At 35.1% G+C, this 22,651-nt stretch overlaps 1 long non-coding RNA gene across 1 annotated transcript; it reads right to left on the reverse strand.

Annotated features, from left to right (window-relative positions):
* Positions 1-4,209: 4,209 nt before the first annotated feature.
* LOC139088241 (uncharacterized) lies at positions 4,210-5,290 on the reverse strand. Its single transcript, XR_011544204.1, has 2 exons — positions 5,119-5,290; positions 4,210-5,055 (listed from the first exon to the last, which is right to left on the reverse strand). It is a non-coding gene; the product is annotated as an uncharacterized lncRNA (long non-coding RNA).
* Positions 5,291-22,651: the final 17,361 nt, after the last annotated feature.

Genomic DNA, 22,651 nt, shown 5'->3' on the forward strand with positions numbered 1-22,651 from the left:
AAAAAATATCAAAATTTCATGTCCAGTTGAACATTTCCGTTTCGTCCTTTTAATTGCCTTTTTAACCTCAACCATACTATTCTCAGCATAGACATCAATGCACGGATTGGAGATGATCCAAAGATAATTCAAATTTCTCAACTTCCTAAACACATCCGGTCCAATTGAGTGGATTTTATTGTACGAAATTGAAATAAAAATTAAATTTGGATTAAAATCAAGCAAATTATTTTCAATTATTTGAATGTCGTTAAAATCCAGGCACAGGAATTCCAATTTTTGATAAAATTTCAAGTCATTTTGATGAATTTCTTTCAGTTGACTGTTCATGACGAGAATCAGTTCCAAATTTTTGTAAATTTCATGTAAATTATTTGGAAAATAAAACATTTTATTATTTTCGACCCAAAATCCCATGACGTCATCGTCTGTATTGTCATCTATGTGCTGTCCTGTGATGTTGTTGATTGTGGCTGATTTTGATGAGTTTATGTTGAGGCTGTCGAGCACTATGCAGTGATATGTTGATGATGTGATGTAAAATGATGTTAATTCGTGTGAATATTCAACATTTAGTGCTATTGAGTTGTAAGGTAGGCACTGGATGATGATGAGTAGTATTGACCTAGATTGGTGGATGAAGATAAATAAGATTGAATGTTTTGGGTGATTTTTGGTCATTTTGGCGATGACAAATACATTAAACACATGAGTCTATTAAAAATGATCGAAATTTAGCAAAAAAAATACAAAAATTTATTAAAATTGGATTGAAATTGACGAAATTTTGACTTAATTTGATCAAATTTGACTAAAACTCGCCAAAAGTGATTTAAATTAAGCAAGAATTCGTCAAATTTTATCCAAAGTTTGACAAAAGATGTCCAAAATTTGACTAAATTTGGATTAAAATTGTCAAAATTGAGCAAAATTTAGTCAAGATTCGTCAGAATTGATCAAAATTTGAATAAATTTGACTAAAGTTGACACAAATTTGATCAAGTTTGACATAAAGTTGATTAAAATTGAGCAAAATTAATCAAATTTTGACTGATTTTGCTCAATTTCAATTTTTTTTTGGCTAACTTTAGTCAAATTTTGTGCAATTTTAGTGAAATTCTAGTCAAATTTTAATCAAATTTTGATTAGATTTTGATGAATTTTGACGAATTTTGATCAAATTTTGCTAAATTTTGTTCACTTTTGGCCAATTTTAGACAAATTCGATCGAATTTTGTAAATTTTTGATTATTTTTTGGTCATTTTTAATCATTTTACATCAAAAGTTAGTCAAATTTGACAAAAATTTAAGAAAAATTATCAAAATTTCAATAAAATTTATCAAATTTTGGCCAAAGATCATCAAAATTCACTAAAACTTGACTAAAGTTTACTAAAATTTGATCAAACTTAGCTTTGGCCGAAAGTAATCAAAATTGAGCTTAATTTGGCTGAAATTAAGCGAAACCCGATCAAATTTGATTAAAATTGGGCAAAATTTGAGCAAAAATTCTTATAAATTCTTAAAAATTCATCAAAATTTGACCGTCAAAAGTTGTTCAAAAATTTGATTAACTTTTTGGCAATTTAAGTCAAATTTTGACGAGTTTTCAATTATTTTTTTTTTTTACAAAACTTTCAATTAACCAAATTTGACTGAAAATGATGAAATTTTCGACAAATTTTGTAAGACTTCATCAAAAGTTCGCCAGGATTCATCAAAATTTAAGCAAAATTCATCAAAAATTGATCAAGTTTGACTAAATTTGACAAAATTTGACTAAAAATGAACAAAAATTGACCAATAATGACCAAAAAAATTGTCAAAACTTCCCCAAATTCTAACATAAATCCACAACTTTCCACAAAATTATCAACATATTCATGAATATCTTCAGCCAACATTGACTACCTTAAACACCGCAAATCGAATAATCGATCAAAAATTCAACCTAGAAAAGTATGACCTTGGACTCAATCATATCGATTAACAGACTTGCGCTATGTATCTAAATTCCCTAAAACCCAATATTCATACTTACCAAAACATCATTTAATCTGAAATTATTGTCAAATTTTTACGTCACAATTTGCAATTTTTTGTCAACACAAAAAAAATTCACATATTCGCTCTAAATCCAATTCGTAACTGAAAAATGATGATGAAATTCTATAAGTATAATAATAGACACGTAGCAAGGCAGGCAAGCTTTGAATGTTTTTTCTTCTCTGTTGTTAATCAGACAATTCGGACTTTCCGTGAAATGCGATTGTGACTAAGAATATATTAAGATTGTGCATATAATCGGTCATGAACTTGTGCAGAGTTGGAAATCGAGATGAATTTGGGTCGATGCAGTGGTGGGCAACCTGTGTGCCGTGGCACACCTTGGTGGTAAGCTTCACTGCACACGACATACGCTTTATGGAATTTTCAAACATTTTTTGAGAAGCACACTAGAGTGCCGCGGCACACAGGTTGTCCATCACTGCATTAGAATTTGCTCAATTGCTGATTTATGGGTTGTTCCATTAGGAATATGAAGCGTATCAAATTACACAATTTTCTAACTCAAGATTCACTCTTCTTAGTTCCTCACAGATCCATCAATAACCTTTGTAAGTCGTCAACGTATAAGATCCTCCCCCTAGGTACACCCTTGCATCTAAATCAATTGTAAGCTGTGTCAGGCAACGTTGGAAAATTACGTAATTTTGTAGCAAAGCGTAACGGTTGTTTATGCCTTCCTGATTCTCGATTTCCCGCTAAAATTCTCGGTACCGGAACCATAATTTCCCAGAAAAGTACCGTTCCGGTCCCGAAATCGGGAATGCATAACGGTCTTGTACCAAAACATCGCTATTTGGATATTGTTGGATTGATCAAGGACATCGGAATTTTGTAGAGAATTTGGGGTTGAACAACGACACATCGACCGCAATGTCATTGCTATGAGCAAACCCTACATTATGTTCTATTCTGCTGGTCTTGTGTAGGAACCGCTACACCCCTGCAACTTCTATCATCAATTCTCTTTCTTTCGTCACCTTTAAACTTTCAATATACAATAATCATTTTCAATTAAATCTTCATGTGAGCAATACAAAAACAAAACAAATATCAATGATTGCAGTCTGTATATATTTAATGGCTTGACGCTATCTGCTTTTTGTCTTTGTTCATCACATGTGTGTATCACACATTTGCTCACATAAAGTCAAAAAACTCCAATATGTAATGTTGTGAATATTGTGTGAATCATTGATAAATCTGCAAGTAAAGTTTGATGTGAATTAAAGGCGCAGATCTGCAGTCAAAGACAAAGTCATTGTTTTTGGAAAAATAAGTGATTTTGACTCCAAATTGATAAGTCTTCGGAGACGTATAAAGGAAGTGATGGATCACAATTGACTGTACGACCAACAAAGTAAGTAAGTAACCCTAGCAGACAAAGACCATGCTCTTGAGTGCTTTTTCATCTGAAATATGCTAAACGAGCATTTTTGTAAGCAATCTTATTGGGTTTGGTTCGGTTGCCCGCTGATCACTTGCCTACTAGTCTTTTTCTAAAAGCAAAACTTCCAGCGGTCAAACGTACCAGTGGGAAAAAGACTAGTGGGAAAATGTAAGTGGGGAAACAATCAGTAGGCAAGTGAGAATGGGAAATCGACATTATCCTTTCTTATTGACTTAATCCGCTCTTGAGAGCGTACTCTTTGCCAAGGTAATGACACAAGTCTAGTTAGTTCATAAAGAAGTTTACAAACCTCAAAGTTGACTCGGATTTGGAATGGAGTCAAGTCAACTCCGACTTAAATTTGTATTTTGTCGGTTAGATTCAAATCCGGCACCATGCAAAAATCTGGTCGGCCTCGGGTCGGTTTCTCGGTATAATTTTAGGTTATGTATAAACCTTTCCCATATTCTAGGGTCCTGATGAGCTTTTTAATTTTTCGCGACACATTTTGGTCAAAAACCTTGACAGAACCCATACACAGCATATGGCTAATGACTTTTTCAACATGACCGTGGTACATAAGTTCCCCATAACTGTCCCAAAGTATATTGTTGGATATCCAGGTTAGTGTGTTCCGAGGAGAAAGTAAGTAAGTAAGTAGCCGACTATTCCTATTCGGATAACCATTCAAAGAGATCAAATTCCATAATAATCATGCCATAGACAGACAGATAAAAATCCGGCATCTGGATTTCATTTTTGTTCAATTTTTGTAAATTTATTTCAATCTTTTTACACATTTTTACACCTAAACACCTTCCCATATCCACCTGGAAGTCACACAATAAACCATTAACTTTTTAATACAGCAATCAAAAATCCAAAAAAGGCACAAAAATTCACATTAAATCTCCATCCCGAGCTTGTCTGATCATTCAACTTTTCATGACTAATTCTGTTTGTCTCAGTCGTTGTTGTTGTTGTTGTTGTAATTGTGTCATTTAAGCATTTAACTTTAACTTCCTTTATAGCCTTGGTGAGTGCCTTATGGTCATCTTTAGCTAGTTTGTCGACACATTTGTTGGCATCCAGGAACAAAAATGTCAATTTTGTTAATTTATCAAAAATTTCTGGATGAATTTTATAAAGTTTGTTGTTTGCAAAGGAAATGAATGCCAAATTAGGGTTGGAATCGAAGAGTCCTTCCTCTAATACCTCAATTGTGTTGTTGTGGAGATTAAGGTACTCAAGTTGCGGAAAGGACATCAAGTCATTTTGATGAATTTCACTAATTTTTCCATGCATAATCACAATTAATTTGAGATTTTTGAATATTTTGTCTAAATTTTGTGGAAAAAAGTTGATTGTTTTGTTCTCGGACCAGAATCCGAGGACATCATCGTTGGATCTGTCAATTGAGTGATTGCTGGATGCGCTGTCAATGACCGCTAATTCTGGTGATGTTATATTGACATTTGTTGATATTTTGCAGTAATAAGACGAGCCAATCACAAAAAATGTGTAATATTGATAAGAACATTCAATTTTTGTCGATGCTGTGATGTTAAATAGCAAAAATAGCAAGCACGTGATGAAACTAAAAAAGTAATAATTTTGTGTCTAATTTTCACACTTCAGGCTTAATTCCAATAAAACTCACCACAAAGTCTTCATTTTTTTTTACTTATCAAGAAAATATTACACGAGATTCTCAAAAATTTCCACTCATTATGTCCGACAATCGCTTACAAAATGACCAAAATATACACACTTTATATTTAGATATGTTCCTCTCAATTTTTTTTGTGAGCAGCTGTGAGAAATCTTTTTTTGTTTTTTGTTCGCAAATCTTCTCTAGAAATTGAAAGGAAATAAAAAGAATGTTTACAGAATGAGGAAAGGAAGCCGATTTAACTTGTGGGGGAATGTTCGTAAGTTATGTAGCAATTGTAAGCCCTACCTCCCTCCTCCTCCTCCGCTCTTCCTTACCTTATCACTCTAAAGTAGTATCATGAACCTGAATTGTGAACAGTCACTTAATTTCCGAAAGTTCCCTTATTATGTTACATAAAAAATCGACTTTATGATCCCCGTACCCTTCGGAACCACATCTCTGACCAGCATTTGAAGCAAAGTTATTAGTTGACTCCATTTTGGACGTGCCAACTCTTATTTGAGACGTAGCCAAACTTCAAACAACTACCTCCTTTGTTTTCTCGATTTCCCAGCCCCGGATGTTTTTTTGGGACAGGGAAGGGTCTTTCCAGGGAAATTCACGTCCTGGTCTCGATATTGAAAAAAGATTCAGTTGCTCCTCACACCCATTAAGAGGACAGGTAGGTACTATGTCAAGTGAAAAAAAAAACAGTTTTTGACCATCTGTCTCAATCTCCCTGAACGTAATTAATGAACGGCCCCAATAAGTATGACGAATGAGTATTAAGAAGCCTTTTAAGTTTTACCAAGCCACACCTTGGTATTAAGTTTCGACCAAAATCACACACATAGCATTAAGTTTCTGGCATTTACTAAAAATTATTCAACGACACACAGTTTGGAGAACATTGACTTCATCATGTAACGACCTTGGCATGATTCAGATGTGACGTAACGCTCTATCATATAGATTTTCTTACACAATCAAAGAGCATGCTCTCGATAGCTTACTTACTTCGCTAACAGTACATATGCCTCCCTCAGATGTCGCCTAAAGCTAGTTTTATCGCCGTCTTTCGCCTGCCAATTGCTTATATCAAATGCAATACTGTCTCTATCAACAGCCTTCTTCCAGGAGTTCTTCATGAGTTCTCTTATCATCGACAAAGTCTGATTTAAAGACATTATTTAGTGGAGCTTCTACAGGTCTTCTCGATTGCTTGTTTACCTTTAATATACTGGATGCGCATGCTCGAATGGTAGCTCTCAGTCAAGATTGAAGCCAGGGATGAACCGTTGGGGACACGAATTGGATAGCCGTTTATTTTGTAACGTTTTTTTTTTATTTTTAAATATTTTGTTTGCTTTTTTAAAAGTTTCAAAAAAACCGTTGGGCCCTGGCTCTCAGTACTTTTCCTGAGAGCACACTCTATGCCTGCTAGAGTTTATTTCATATTGTAGAAGTTTCATAAAGTCAATTTTATCGCGTTACGTAACATATGCACTCTCCCTAAATGAACACTTCGGCAATATTTCAAATAAACAAACCAAAAAACTGCTTAAAAATCTCAAAAAAAAATCTTTAAATAGCAACAAAATTGCGCCGGTCAGTTACACTCTATAGAAGAAAAAAAAAGTCAGTCAGCTGCTCTTATCGACTAAACTTTCTTTCACATAATTCGAACACAAGCCGCATGTCAAGCGTGTGATCATCACAGATTCTCTCTTTGAGATTTTTCTCTCAATTTTCTCAATTTTAAAGTTATCAAAAAAAAAATAAAGTTTCTGATTGTTTTCATGACTTTTATGCTTTGTTTTGGGAACTACAGTTTAGTCTATAATTAGCACTTGAAGTGATTTTGACAAAATTTTGGAATTATTTCTTCTTTGTTATCAAGTTAGTGATTCATAATTGATTTGAATTGGCTGATTGTAATACTTGGTGATATATTGAGCTGATTAAGGAGCTGATTTGACTGCTAGTGACGCATTGAGACGTGATTTTGAATATTTTGCGGATGTGAGGCTGACTTGAGATAATTTGTGAGTCATTTGAAGTGATTTTGGAGCTGAAAAGTTGGAATTTTGGAATATTCTTGGCCAAACTGCAGCATAATCCATAAAATCTTCAAGATTCTTGGTCAATCTTCAACAAAATCCATCAAATCTTCAATATTCTTGGTCAATCTTCAACATTCCTACCCAATACTCATCCCAGCATCAATCCCAGCCATGCAATCCCCTCTCCTCCCACTTTTCCTCATCATCCTCATCATATCACCATCCCTAACCTCAAAAAATGACTACGAACTCCTTCTAACCTACAAAAAGTACCTCAAAGTCATGAAAACAACCCCACCAGCACCAAAATATTCCATCACCGACATGCTGCTCACCACAACTCAACGCTGCATGAAATTAAAGCTCAACATTCGTGATTCCAACAGAATTCCAGACAGTGAAATTGACCGTAAAACATTCAGCATGACAAGAATTGTGACAGGCAAGTCGAGGGAGATGAAGGAGGCATATGCAGTCATGCTGGCAGCACCGCTGTGTAATTTATATGTTGAGGATTATTTTAAGGAAATGTTTGAGGATCTCATGGTGCTGTTTAAAAGTGATTTTTATGAGGAACACTTGGACTGCTTTAGGAATTCCGATTTTAATGACATTGACACGTCCGATGAGGATTGTACGGAAATATTTGGTGAATTTACAAAGCATTACTATTTGGATCAGATTGATATAGTCAGGAACTTGATTGATTATCATGACTATCCATATTGTATTGAGAATATAGCAATTAAGAATGCAATGTATAACTATAAAGCTGTCATTTATGCCAATACAGATCCATATGGATATCGACGACTTGTCATTAGGAATGAGTATGTGGAAATGATGAAGGCAAGCAGTCAGGATGCTTTAGATTGTATACTGATGGACTTGAATTTGAGTAAAATTGAGAATTTTAGGAGAAAGTCTTTGAATGATGTTTGAGGATTAGGAAGGACTTCTTAGGAATGTTAAGAATCATCTCACTAGCTCAGTGGTGGACAACCTGTGTTCTGCGGCACATTGGTTCACATTGAAGATTCTCTAATGTGTCTCAAGCTTTCCTGAGATTCTTTACAATGAACCTAGAAATTTTATCTTGTGATGAAATGTCCCATGGCTCAAAAAAAGGTTGCCCACCACTGGTCATGCTCATCACAATGCTGTAAACTCATTTTTATATCATGTTTAATAAAATAGCAATTATATTTTGTGATAAAATTGAAATTTGTGTATTTATTTTGTATTTGAAGCTACATTCGAGGGATGGAATGGATCACAGTTGATTTTTACAGCTATCGAAGTAAGTAAGTAAGTAAAGTCACACTCGAATAGCGACAAATTGATTAATCGATCAAAAAATCCGCTGCTAAGCCTAGAATTGGCTAGACACCTTTTTGGAGTTCAACACTAGTCCAATCAGACTTAAGAGTTCATTTGAAGTCAATTAGAGTTTGATTGCAGGACTTCCTGTTCATTCTGACAAGGCCAACATGACTGAATTCGGTTCAAATCTATACCAGACCTTAACATGCAAAGAGTATACTCTCATGGTGCAGAAATACTACTATGGTACCTAAAAGCGGCATCATTGTCTGCTAGGGAGAGTCATGCCAGTCTGGTATCAGATTTAGAATCTACTAACCGACTCAGATTCAGTGTTGAGATGGATTGCCTTTGAAAAAGACATTTCCTCTGCATTTGCGAAGAGTTTGCCTTTTTTAGAGTCAAAGGCAAGATATCAACACTGCTCATGTTGTTCACCAAGGCAGCCGATCAATTTCTACATTTAGAATTGCAAATTATACTCATTTTTACCACATATTCAACCCCCAGTCTATCTAATCCTGTCCATTTTTGATCATTTCCTTATATTTCGAGCTTCATTACTAATCCACAGGAAACCTCGGCTGCACATAAATCCTTCGAACTTTCAACTTCTTTCCCACATTGGGCAAAAAGTGAAAAGTATGGCAATAATTGTTTTGATATGGCTATATTATAGACACTAGTTAGTAGTATACTGGAAAAATATTTTTTCCCGCCATAAGTCCAAAGTCCACCAGATATAGCTTAAAACATTTTTTGTGTTTTCGACATATTCAAGATGTTATAACTCTTTACCAGCTTATCCAAAAATTTTCAAACTTTTTTATTTGATAGATATAAGTAAGTGCTTTTAATTAATACCACACATGATATACTTTTGACCCACAGTGGGATCAAAAAATTGAAAAAAGTACGAAAAAATGTGATTTTTTACACTTTTTCTCTTACTGTGACCGCATGGTGTAATATTTCTTTTTTTAAGTTACATTATATTATAGGTCTTATCTATATCTATAATAATTGCCTACATTGTGTATCAAAATATTGACGTCTATATGGTCAAAATCGACTTATAAGTGAAAAACTTATAGGTACGAACTCTTTAGAACCATATATATCCCACGGTGTAATCCAGCTGTTCCATTTTATTTTTGATATTGTTAGAACTTTGGTTGAGCTACTAGATAAAAAAATAAAATAAAAAAATACCACCAACAAAATTGTCAAAAATCGACCTCAAGGGGTCTAGGGGTACCTTGAAATTCAAACTTTTATAACTTTTGCCACTATTAATGAAATTTGATGAAAATTTCATATGATATTTATACATCCATTATCTTAATACTTATAATCGAAAAAATTGTTACACAGTTGAATTTTGTTGAATTTTGACAATTTTTGTTTTTTCATGTTTTTCAATCTATTTCATGAAGGTTAAGTGGACTGTAACTAAATTTTATAGAAAAATTTCTTTATATATGTATAGCAGATTTAGATACCTTTCCAACGATACCAAATATGTAACATCAAAGTAAAATTTCTCCTAAATACAGTGAAAAGTTCGAAAAATTAGCAAAAATTTGAGGGTTTTGAAAATCTACACTTGACATATTTGCTCATAACTTTTGTAAATTTGAATTTTATGATATAAATTTGGTATTTTTAGAAAGCTTGAAGCATTTTTAAGGCAACGAAAATATTTAGAGATCAAGAGTTACTCAGTGCGCCGATTGGCTAAGTTCAAAATGTCATATTTTGACTACCTCTACCAGGTGCAATGAGCATCCAATTTTTATTTTTTGGTATAATTTCCATGTTTCTATGCTGGAATTAAAACATAAATGCCATATAAATGTTTTTTCATCCTCAAAAAGTTCAAATCAAGACATAGGAAAATCTCGAAAATGTGAGTTTTTTTGGAAAATGCTGTTTTTTATTTGCACCTTTAATTGAAGAAAAAACTACTTTTACGGTTAAATACTTTCAGTTCCAGTATAGAAACATGGAAATTATACCAAAAAATAAAAATCGGATGCTAATTGCACCCGGTAGAGGCAGTCAAACTATGACATTTTGGACTTAGCCAATCGGCGCACTGAGTAACTCTTGATCTCTAAATATTTTTTTATTATCTTTAAAATACTCTAACCTTTCTAAAAATACTAAATTTATCACATAAAATTCAAATTTACAAAAGTTATGAGCAAATATGTCAAGTGTAGATTTTCAAAACCCTCAAATTTTTGCTATTTTTTCAAACTTCTCACTATATTTAAAAGAGATTTTACTTTAATGTTACATATTTGGTATCGTTGGATAGGTAATTGAATCTGCTATACATAAATAAAGAATTTTTTTTATGAAATTTAGATACAGTCCACTTAAGCCTCATTAAATAGATTGAAAAACATGAAAAAATGAAAATTGTCAAAATTCAACAAAATTACACTGTGTAACAATTTTTTCGATTATAAGTATTAAGATAATGGATGTATAAATATCATATGAAATTTTCATCAAATTTCATTAATAGTGGCAAAAGTTATAAAAGTTTGAATTTCAAGGTACCCCCCTAGACCCCCTTGAGGTCGATTTTTGACAATTTTGTTGGTGGTATTTTTTTGATTTTATTTTTTTATCTAGTAGCTCAACCAAAGTTCTAACAATATCAAAAATAAAATAGAACAGCTGGGTTACACCGTGGGATATATATGGTTCTAAAGAGTTCGTACCTATGAGTTTTTCACTTATAAGTCGATTTTGACCATATAGACGTCAATATTTTGATACACAATGTAGGCAATTATTATAGATATAGATAAGATCTATAATATAGTGTAACTTAAAAAAAGAATTATTACACCATGCGGTCACAGTAAGAGAAAAAGTGTAAAAAATCACATTTTTTCGTACTTTTTTCAATTTTTTGATCCCACTGTGGGTCAAAAGTATATCATGTGTGGTATTAATTAAAAGCACTTACTTATATCTATCAAATAAAAAAAGTTTGAAAATTTTTGGATAAGCTGGTAAAGAGTTATAACATCTTGAATATGTCGAAAACACAAAAAATGTTTTAAGCTATATCTGGTGGACTTTGGACTTATGGCGGGAAAAAATATTTTTCCAGTATACTACTAACTAGTGTCTATAATATAGCCATATCAAAACAATTATTGCCATACTTTTCACTTTTTTGCCCAATGTGCTTCCCTTCAATCGCTTGACTCTCTTGCGTCGATGAATGATGTAGTAAAGTGCACCTTTTTGATATTTTGGATGCTTTGGCTGCTTCCGCTTTTTATATGCCATTTGATATACTCGATTCCTTAACTTCTGTACTACATAAGCCATCCTCAACTTCTGCAGGATGCTATAAAAAAATATCTCAATAATGAGCATTCCAAATGACAATATGTAGCCAATAATGAGGATGCTGAAGACTTGATCTAAGTCCTTAAGCTCTGAATAGCCAGACATGCTATTTAATTCACTTTTCGTGCTTACATCCTTATTTTGTCGTGTAAAAACTTTCCATGCCTGCATCAATCCAGCTTGAAAGCACAAGTCCATATAAAACTGAAGTCTGTGAATCAATGGATTCAAGAAACTAGCTTCAAGCTGCTCAAAATAAGGAATAATCTTTTGCGGAATCACATAATAAAGTTCTGAAAATCTCTTATTGACAATATTTAAAGTTTTTGTCATCAAATCATCTGCAATGTCGCATTTCATTATAAATACACGATGTTGTAGTAAAACTTCAGTACGGAATTGCTTGCCTAATGTCTGACCTGATGTATTAAGCCTTGATTTGATGGCATTAAATGATTCAGAACCTGACATTTTTATCCCAAATGGTTCGTCGGATATTATTTCATATTTTGATGCAATTAAGTCATCAAATGACTCGAGTCGGTGCTCATGGAATGGCTCGATCATGAAGGATGTGACGACACTCTCGTAGGCATTGCTGAGTACCCAAATCATGGCAATAATCAGTTGCAGAAGGATAATCAGCACCAAACGATTATGTCGACTGAAATCGACACCTTGACCGATAAACATGACGACCATGCCATACCCAAGTAGCCACGGTGAGTCAACAGCACCACGACCTCTGAACATCCACCAAACAGCAACACAACATGCCACAGTAAGCATAAAGAATAACCAAGTAAGTCCATCAAATGGTTTCATAAAAATTGACTGAAATATAGCCGTTCTAGGTGGCATTGGAACCAGTATACAATAGCCATTTTCCTCATAAGTCTGTAATTTTGGTTCCGAATTTTGATAAGCCACGCCAGAGTTCAGTGTCAAGTCCATTTTCCGGTCAATCCAATAGCTTTTCATCTCACTGTAGTCTTTGATGATGTGCAGCTTGTAGTTTGTATTCTGGATGGATGTAACAGCATCCAAAAAGTACATAAGTGGACTTATGGCGTTATTGCCAATGATATCCACTCTTGATGGCTGATCGTAGACCAAAATGTCGTAGTTAAATCCAGCCAATGATGCTAATTTGTCGGGAAATAGCAAAAAATTATCAACATGATTAGTGTAAGTGCTTAAATGCTCGACTAAGGAACTAAATAGCTCAAATTGGATGCTTCCGTTAGAATTTTGATGGACAGCTACGACATTGATGATGCCATAGTGCCTAAACAGTGACAAAATGTCCTGTCTTTGTTTAGTTGACATTGATACAGGAACAATGCAGATAATCTTAGCCATATGATGCCAAACAGTTCCAAAATGATGCTTTCGAATGAACATTCTTATCACCGACTGTAAAATACTTAAATTAATCAATCAAAATCCATAAACCTAACTTTACTTACCAAGTTACTTTCTTCTAAACTTAAAATCACAACTCCAGCCTTCCTTAGACTCTTCCTAATCAGCACATTCATAAAATCACTCAAAACCACAGCAGTGTCATGTCCAACACATCCAGCAATGTCATTGACTGTCGTTGACCACATTTGTCCACCTAAATTTCCAATGAGGACATCCTGAGTGTCACTTTTGGACTTGATGATGTCTTTGGTGATTTTGCAGACATAATTTGATAATTTTTGGTCATTTAGTGATGTTTTGGGGATGAGATTAGTGCTGATTGTTGCGTTAAGGATGGCAAGCGTCAAAAATAACAGCAGAATTTTAGTAATTTTCATGAAAAATAGAAAAACTTTGACTATTGCCTGTGGAAATTGATTTAAAAATCAATCGAATTTTGCAATGACATTCATTGTTTCCATAGATTCAACAAGTTGCTTACATGTGACTTTATTGAACTTGATAATGAAATCGAAATGTGCTTATTTATAAAAATAGACAATAAACATTTTGGGATGCCCAAATGATAGAAAGTCAGAACCAAGTCAGAACAGCTCGGTTCCGACTTGATACTTCAAACATTCATCATCCTCAATCCACATCAAACCTCGGCTGCACATAAATCCTTCGAACTTTCAACTTCCTTCCCTTCAATCGCTTGACTCTCTTGCGTCGATGAATGATGTAGTAAAGTGCACCTTTTTGATATTTTGGATGCTTTGGCTGCTTCCGCTTCTTATATGCCATATCATGTACTCGATTTCTCAACTTCCTCCCTTGACTTCCAAGCATCAACTTCTGAAAGATGTCATGAAAGAAGATCTCGACGACAAGCAAAACAGATGACAATAAGCAGCCAACAATGAGGATAACGAAGACCTGCTTCAGATCTTCCAATTTCAGATAGTAAAATTCATCAGATTGCTCATAAATCTTGTTGTATGGCAAGTTCATTGTGTGATAAAGTTTCCAAATGTACAGCAATCCAGCTTGAAATGACAAGTCCATGTAGTACTGAAGCCTCTCAATAAATGGATTCAAGAAACTAGCTTCAAGTTGAACCATAAATGGCATTATCATTTCAGGCATGATGTAGTAAAATTCAGAAATTGACCTGTTGTCTTTGGGGAGTTTATAGGTAATAGTAGCCTTAGCCTGATCACAAGTCACAATAAACACGTACTGCTGTCTAAATATTTCAAGACCAAATCGTTCACCAATCTGAATCGCAGATGTATTCAGCCTTTTCTTAATTTTTTTATGCAATTCAGACCCTTCAATCATGTGCTCAAATAGTCCATCGGACATAATCTCAAAATTTGAAGCTACCAAGTCATCAAATGTCTCGAGTCGCTGTTCCTGGATTGGCTCGATCATAAAAGATGTGATGACACCTTCATAAGCATTGCTGAGTATCCAAACCATGACAATAATCAGCTCCAACAGAATAGTCAGCACCAAACGATTATTCCGACTAAAATCGACGCCTTGACCGATCAGCAATACAATCATGCCGTACCCAAGTAGCCACGGTGAGTCAACAGCACCATGATCATGGAACATCCACCAGACAGCAACTGAACAGATCATAGTAAAGACAAAGAACAGCCAAGTCAGTCCATCAAATGGTTCGATGATGATTGACTGAAATATTGGAATTTTTGGAGGCAGCGGAACTAAGGCACAGTAGCCATTTTCCTCATAAGTCAGCAATTTTGGCTCATTTGACTCAATAAAGACTCCTGTATTCAGCAACAGATCCATATGACGATCTCTCCAATAATTATGGACTTGGCTAACATCCGGAAGGACAAAGACATGAACTGATGCATTTTGGTGCCTGGCAACTACTTCTATGAAGTGAATCAAGGCTGCCGATACTTTATTGCCTACGATTGTGATTCGTGGCTTCTCATTAGACAGCATGACTTTATATGGATATCTCATCATGTCCTTTAATTTGTCCGGAAATATGACTTCAACTGGTACATGCAATGGAATTATTTCGACATTAAGATCCAGTGTCGGAAACAGCACAAACCAGACATTGCCATCGTCTTGTTCATAGACTAAGGCTATATTCAGGAAGCCATGACCTAATAAAAAGTCTAGAATCTGTAATTGACGATTGTAGTACAAAGTGTTCCTGATGATGAATATGATCTTTGCCATGTGATGCCAAACCTTTGATTGGATGTGCGTGTGGATAAGCGAGCGGATTATAGTCTAATTTTGAGATAGAAAAGCATGGATTAATGGATTTGTAGGTGTTATGTTGATCAAAATGGCACCAAACCTTAACCAAAACCTGCATTCTGATTTAAATGAGGGTTCGTTCCAAACCGCAGGTTTTAAGCCAAAAACTGCAAGCCTGAGGATTTGAAACGCATCAAAAGCAGGCCTGCGGATCTAAAATGCATCTAAAACAGCCCTACAGCTCTTAACCGAACCCTAATTTCAACCAAAAACCCAATAACCTCCTCAAAACTTACCAAATTAATATGATAAGTTGCCATAATAATTACAGCAGCCTTCCTTAGAGTCTGTTCAGTCAGCACATCATTAAAATCACTCAAAACCACAGCAGTGTCATGTCCAACACAACCAGCAATGTCATTGACTGTTGATGACCACATTTGTCCACCTAAATTTCCAATGAGAACATCCTGAGTGTCACTTTTGGACTTGATGATGTCTTTGGTGATTTTGCAGACATAATTTGATAGTTTTTGATACTTTGGTGATGTTTTGGGGATGGGAGTGGTGCTGATTGTTGAGGAAAGGATGGCAATTGCAAAAACTGGCACCAAAATTCTCGAGAATTTCATAATTTTCAATTCTTCCTCGAGAAATCAATTAAATTGTGCAATGGTTATTGTAGTTTCCATAGACGCAACAAGTGTTGATGCACAATAGTCATCCATGGTGATAATATTGAAACTGCAAGCTTTGTAATGACCATAAAAATTTTATAATTTTGTGCTCTAAAACAGTAAATTGCATAAAATGGTTTATTTCTTTGTTTGTGCTTCAAACTACATATTCAGACCTAAATGTACAATATAAGGAATTTTGGGAGACAGGGGAGTATTCTGGGAAGGGAGATGACCTCATCCTCAACCCACATCAAACCTAGGCTGCACATAAATCCTTCGAACTTTCAACTTCTTTGCCTTCAATCGCTTGACTCTCTTGTGTCGATGAATGATGTAGTAAAGTGCACCTTTTTGATATTTTGGATGCTTTGGCTGCTTCCGCTTCTTATATGCCATTTGATATACTCGATTCCTTAACTTCTGTACTAAACATGCAAGCTTTAACTTCCTTAATATCTCATAAAAAAATATCTCAACGAAAAACATTGCAGATGACATCAAATACCCAATTATGAGAATGCTGAACACTTGAGTCAAATCCTCTAATTTCAGATACTCAAACACATCAATAAAGATGTGAACTTTTTTATAAGGATTTACTGTCGAGTAGTCAAACGCCCAATATTCTTGCAGACCTGCTTGAAATGACAGATCCATATAATATTGAAATCGTTCCAAAAATGGATTCAAGTAGCTTGCTTCCAGTTGTATCAGAAATGGCATGAACTTTTCAGGCAATAAATAGTAGAACTTAGACACTGTCTTATTTTCATGCTCAAGTTCCTGGTCAATGATAACTTTAGCCTGATCGCAAGTCATAATAAATGCATAATGTTGTCGACTCAGTTCCTGATTAATGTGATAATCCACTTGTCCTGCAGATGTGTTCAATCGTGTCTTTAATGTCTCATATGAATCAGTACTTAACATCATTGCAAACGTATTGTCAGTCACGATCTCAAAATCTGAAGCTTCCAAGTCATTAAAAGTTTTTAGTCGATGTTCTCGGATTGGTTGAATCATGAAGGATGTGATGACACCTTCGTAGGCATTGCACAGTATCCAAATCATGATGATAATCAGTTCCAACAGAATAATCAGCACCAAACGATTGTTCCGACTAAAATCGACACCTTGACCGATGAACATGACAACCATACCGTACCCAAGTAGCCACGGTGAGTCAACAGCACCACGACCACGGAACATCCACCAAACAGCTACACAACATGCCATAGTAAGCATAAAAAACAACCAAGTAAGTCCATCAAATGGCTCAATGAAGATTAACTGGAAAAAAGGTGTTGCTGGTGGCAACGGAACCAAGGCACAATAAGCACTTTCCTCGTAGGTCATCAATTGTGGCTCATCAGATTCCATACGCACACCAAAGCTTAATGATAAGTCGAAATTTCGATTCATCCAGTACTGCTTGACATCACGTAAGTCCTGAATTATATAAATTTGATATTCTGCATTCTGTTGCTGCATAATGGCATCGATGAATGGAATTAAAGTCGACTTAACCTCATTTGATTCGATTATCACGCGTGGGATCTGATTATATGCCAAAATATTGTAGCTGTATCCTCTCATGTTCCTCAATTTATCCGGAAATATAAGGTCTGACTTCTCAGGATTCGTCAATATCCTCACGGATTGCTTCATTGTGAAGAAAATCTCAAAAATGATTTTTCCATCTTTGTTCTCATGAACAATTGAGCTGTCAATGAATCCATATGTCACTAACATCTGCAGGATTTGAAGTCTTCGATTGAAATTGTGAGAATTCTTGACTAAAAGCATGACTTTGGCTTTGTGATTCCAGACTTTTGAGTGGATGTGGGTTCTGACTATTGATATTATTGTATTCTGTATGGTAAATATTGAAATTAAGTTTTAAAAAGTAAGGTTTTGGACAAGAACTGCAGGTCTGCCATTTTCGACTGTTCCTTATAGTAGAGCTCAAAGTCGACTTGCAATTTGTATGGAAAATTTGACTTAAATCGACTCAACTCCATTCAAAATTAGTTACGGCTTCGATCTCTGCCTTTTGGCTCGATTATTTGCCTACAGCCCTGTATTTTAGATATGCAGACTTGCAATTTTTGGCTGAACCATAGATTACATACCTAATCAGACAAACCAAGTGCTAATACTATAATTGCTGCCTTTCTACTTCTCTTATCACTCAGAACATCCTTGAAATCACTCAAAATCACAGCAGTGTCATGTCCAACACATCCAGCAATGTCATTGACTGTCGATGACCACATTTGTCCACCCAAATTTCCAATGAGAACATCCTGAGTGTCACTTTTGGACTTGATGATGTCTTTGGTGATTTTGCAGACATAATTTGACAATTTTTGGTCATTTGCTGAAGTTTTGAGGATAAAATTAGGGCTGATTATTGAATTGAGGATGTATAAAGCTAGAATTGGAGCTATAAGTTGTGAAAATTTCATGTTTGCGACTTCCTTGCGTTGTTCAATTGAAATAATCAATTAAATTTTGCAATGGTTAATTTAGTTTCCATAGATGCAGCGTGTTGATGTACAAATGTCACTAATGGTGATTATAGTAAACTTTATTAAGAATCTAGATCATTAATCCTCAAACAACATAAATTATTTATTAAATCAGAGCTTGAAGTTGACTCTACTCGATATAAATGGTCAAAAGTGGTCAAAAGTTTATATATTAGACAATTCCTTAATGTACAAGGAACCTAGGCTGTACATAAATCCTTCGAACTTTCAACGTCCTTCCCTTCAATCGCTTGACTCTTTTGCGTCGATGAATGATGTAGTAAAGTGCACCTTTTTGATATTTTGGATGTTTTGGCTGCTTCCGCTTCTGATATGCCATCTTATGTACTTGATTCCTTAACTTCCTTCCTTTATTTGCAAGTTTGAGCATCCTGAAGATGTCATGAAAGAATATCTCAATCAGTACTACAAAAACTGACAGTAAATTGCCAATTAAAAGAATTTGAAATAAAATGGCTAAATCCTTAAGCTCAAGGTAGGATACTTCATCCAGCAATTCAGAGTTAAACCTGATTACTCTATTTTCTGATGACATAACCTTCCAAATCTGCATCAAACCAGCTTGAAATGACAAGTCCATGTAATACTGAAGTCTCTCGATAAACGGATTCAAGAAGCTAGCTTCAAGTCTTACTAAATATAGCAATGCTTTTTGTGGAACCAAGTAGTAGTAATCTGATAGCTTGTTATGACTTGTAAGCATAAAATTCATATCATCATAAGCCTGACTACACTCCAGTATGAAAACATAATGTTGTCGAATGATTTCCGATTCAAATTCATAAGTTAGTAAGGATGTTGATGTATTCAGCCTTGATTTTAAGGCTTTATATGCTTCCGTCTGCTTTATCATGTACTCAAAGACCTCGTCACATGCTATATCATAATCTGAAGCGACCAAGTCATCAAATGTCTCAAGACGATGCTCATGGATTGGTTCGATCATGAAGGACGTGATGACACCTTCGTAGGCATTGCACAGTATCCAAATCATGGCAATAATCAATTCAAGCAGGAAAATCAGCACTGAACGATTATTCCGAGAGAAGTCGACACCTTGTCCGATAAACATGACGACCATGCCATACCCAAGTAGCCACGGAGAGTCAACAGCACCACGACCTCTGAACATCCACCAAACAGCAACACAACAAGCCATAGTAACTGCAAAGAACAGCCAAGTTAGACTATCAAATGGCTCAATGAGAATTGACTGAAAAATTGGAATTTTTGGCGGTATTGGAACTAAGGCACAGTATCCATCCTCTTCATATGTAAGAAGCTTACTTCCAAAGTAATCTGGGAAGTTAACAACAGTATTCAAAGTTAATTCCATAGTTCGATGTTTCCATGCATTCATGATTGTTTTACAATCTCTAAACAGATAGAATTGATAGCTTGCATTTTGGATATCCGCAACAGTTTCAATGAATAGCTTCAAGTCTGATTTGAGGTCATCATCTTCAATAATGACTCGAGGATATTGAAGACAAACAGGAATTCTGTATTTGAAGCCGTTGAGATTTTTCAGTCTGTCTGGGAACAATTCATGTCCATTTAGAAGCTTATTGGATGTCCTTAGATCATGTGCAAAGAGATTTATTGTCATAATTGCAATTTTGTTGCTTTTTTGGAACAAAATGATGAAATTGATGAAACTATAGAATGAAAATCCGTCAATGATCATCATTTGTTGATCCCTGTTTGTTGTGCTGCTTACAATGCAGATTATCTTTGACATGTGAATTGATAGTGATGAATTAATTATCTGATTCAAGACTTGATAGAGTTTAATCTGAATTATAAAAGATTTTGGTTAGGGTTCGTCCAAAACTGCATTCATTTGCTACATTTTCAGCTGTTGATTACCTTAATAGACATAGAATATGCTTCTATATTACAGAAAGACCACTATTGTACATAAAAGCGATCTCTTTGCTTGTTAGGGTTATTGTTCGTCCAAGGCTACAGGCATATTTACAAAAAATGTACGAACTGGCCTGCAACCTTGATCGAACTATAAGCTTCAGCCGAAAAAGCATGCCTGAGAGTCTAAAATGCAACAAATGCAAGCCGGTAGTACTTGGTCGAGCCCTAACTTTGATTGAAGAAAATTAATCGAAAATTCATTCTCAAACTTACTTCATCTACAGTCTCAAACACCAAAATCACTATAGCCGCCTTGTTTAAAGTAATTTCTGCAAATGGATCCATAAAATCACTCATTACCACAGCAGTATCACGTCCAACACATCCAGCAATGTCATTGACTGTCGATGACCACATTTGTCCACCCAAATTTCCAATGAGAACATCCTGAGTGTCACTTTTGGACTTGATGATGTCTTTGGTGATTTTGCAGACATAATTTGATAATTTATTGGAACTTTGTGAGGTTTTGGGGATGAGATTGGTGCTGATTGTTGAGGAAATGGTGAGGATTGCGATAAATGTCACCAAAATTCGTGAGAATTTCATAACTTTGATTGTGTTACTCGAAAAATTAATTAAATTTGCAAATAATTGATGTAGTTTCCATAGATCCAGTAAGAATTGATGCACAAATGTCACTAATGTTGATTTAATTGACCCTTTATTACTCTTACTTAAACATTTTACATTGTAGTTCTAATGAATAAATAATAAATAAATATTGAATTAATTTCTATTGCAAAATGCGTTACAATGTGTGATACCAGCTTTAAAGTCGATGCTTAACGTATGATATTGAATCTAGCGATTTACTTGCTAATAATTACATTCAGCTTAAACCGGGAACTGGTTTCAAAACATGCTGTGTCATTCTCGGACAGCACAAAGTGTTTTCTTAGACTAAATCAGCGGAAAGACGCGAAGTTGTCCTGATGGCACCATAGAACCCCATTGTGGCAATCTCTTGGAATATTTCCAGCAACTCCTTAATCCTCAGGGAACCTCGGCTGCACATAAATCTTTCGAACTTTCAACTTCTTTCCCTTCAATCGCTTGACTCTCTTGCGTCGATGAATGATGTAGTAAAGTGCACCTTTTTGATATTTTGGATGCTTTGGCTGCTTCCTTTTCTTATATGCCATCTGATGTACCCTTTTTCTCAACTTACTTGCTAGACTAGCAAATGTCAGCTTCTGCAGGATGTCATGAAAGAAGATCTCAATAAGCAGCACAAGCACTGACATCACATAACCAATCATAAGGATGCTAAGCACTTGATTAAGATCTGAAACTTTCAAATTGAAGAACTTTCTATGCTCAACATCCTTGGTTCGATATGGATTTATTTCTGATGTATAAGTCCTCCACATGTGCATCAAACCAGCTTGAAAGCATAAATCCATATAATATTGAAGTCGTTCAAGGAACGGATTAAGATAACTAGCTGCAAGATACAGCAAAAATGGAGATATTTTCTGTGGCAGCATGTAATAAAATTCGGATACTCTTCGATTGACTTGTGGCAGCGTGACATCAATGATTACTTCCGATTGATCACATGTGAGGATGAAGACATACTGATCACGTGTTAATTCATATGGAAATCGACTTCCTATGTATGGACCTGACAGGTTAAGTCGCGGTTTTAAGACTTTATAATCCTCAGATCCGCTTATGCTTAGTGTGAATGCTTCATCAGCTATGATTTCATAATGTGACGCTACCAAGTCATCAAATGTCTTAAAACGCTCTATCTTAATAGGCTGAATCATTAGGGACGTGACGACACCTCCATAGGCATTGCAGAGGATCCAAATCATGACAATAATCAGTTCCAACAGAATTGTCAGCACCAAACGATTGTTCCGACTGAAACGGAAATGTTGACCGACAAACATGACGAACATGCCATAAGCAAGTAGCCACGGAGACTCAACAGCACCAAGAC

Source organism: Chironomus tepperi, unplaced genomic scaffold (assembly GCF_022539635.2).
Source record: "Chironomus tepperi strain 1889 unplaced genomic scaffold, CSIRO-AGI_Ctep_v1 contig_7, whole genome shotgun sequence".
Taxonomy (NCBI): Eukaryota; Metazoa; Arthropoda; class Insecta; order Diptera; family Chironomidae; genus Chironomus; species Chironomus tepperi.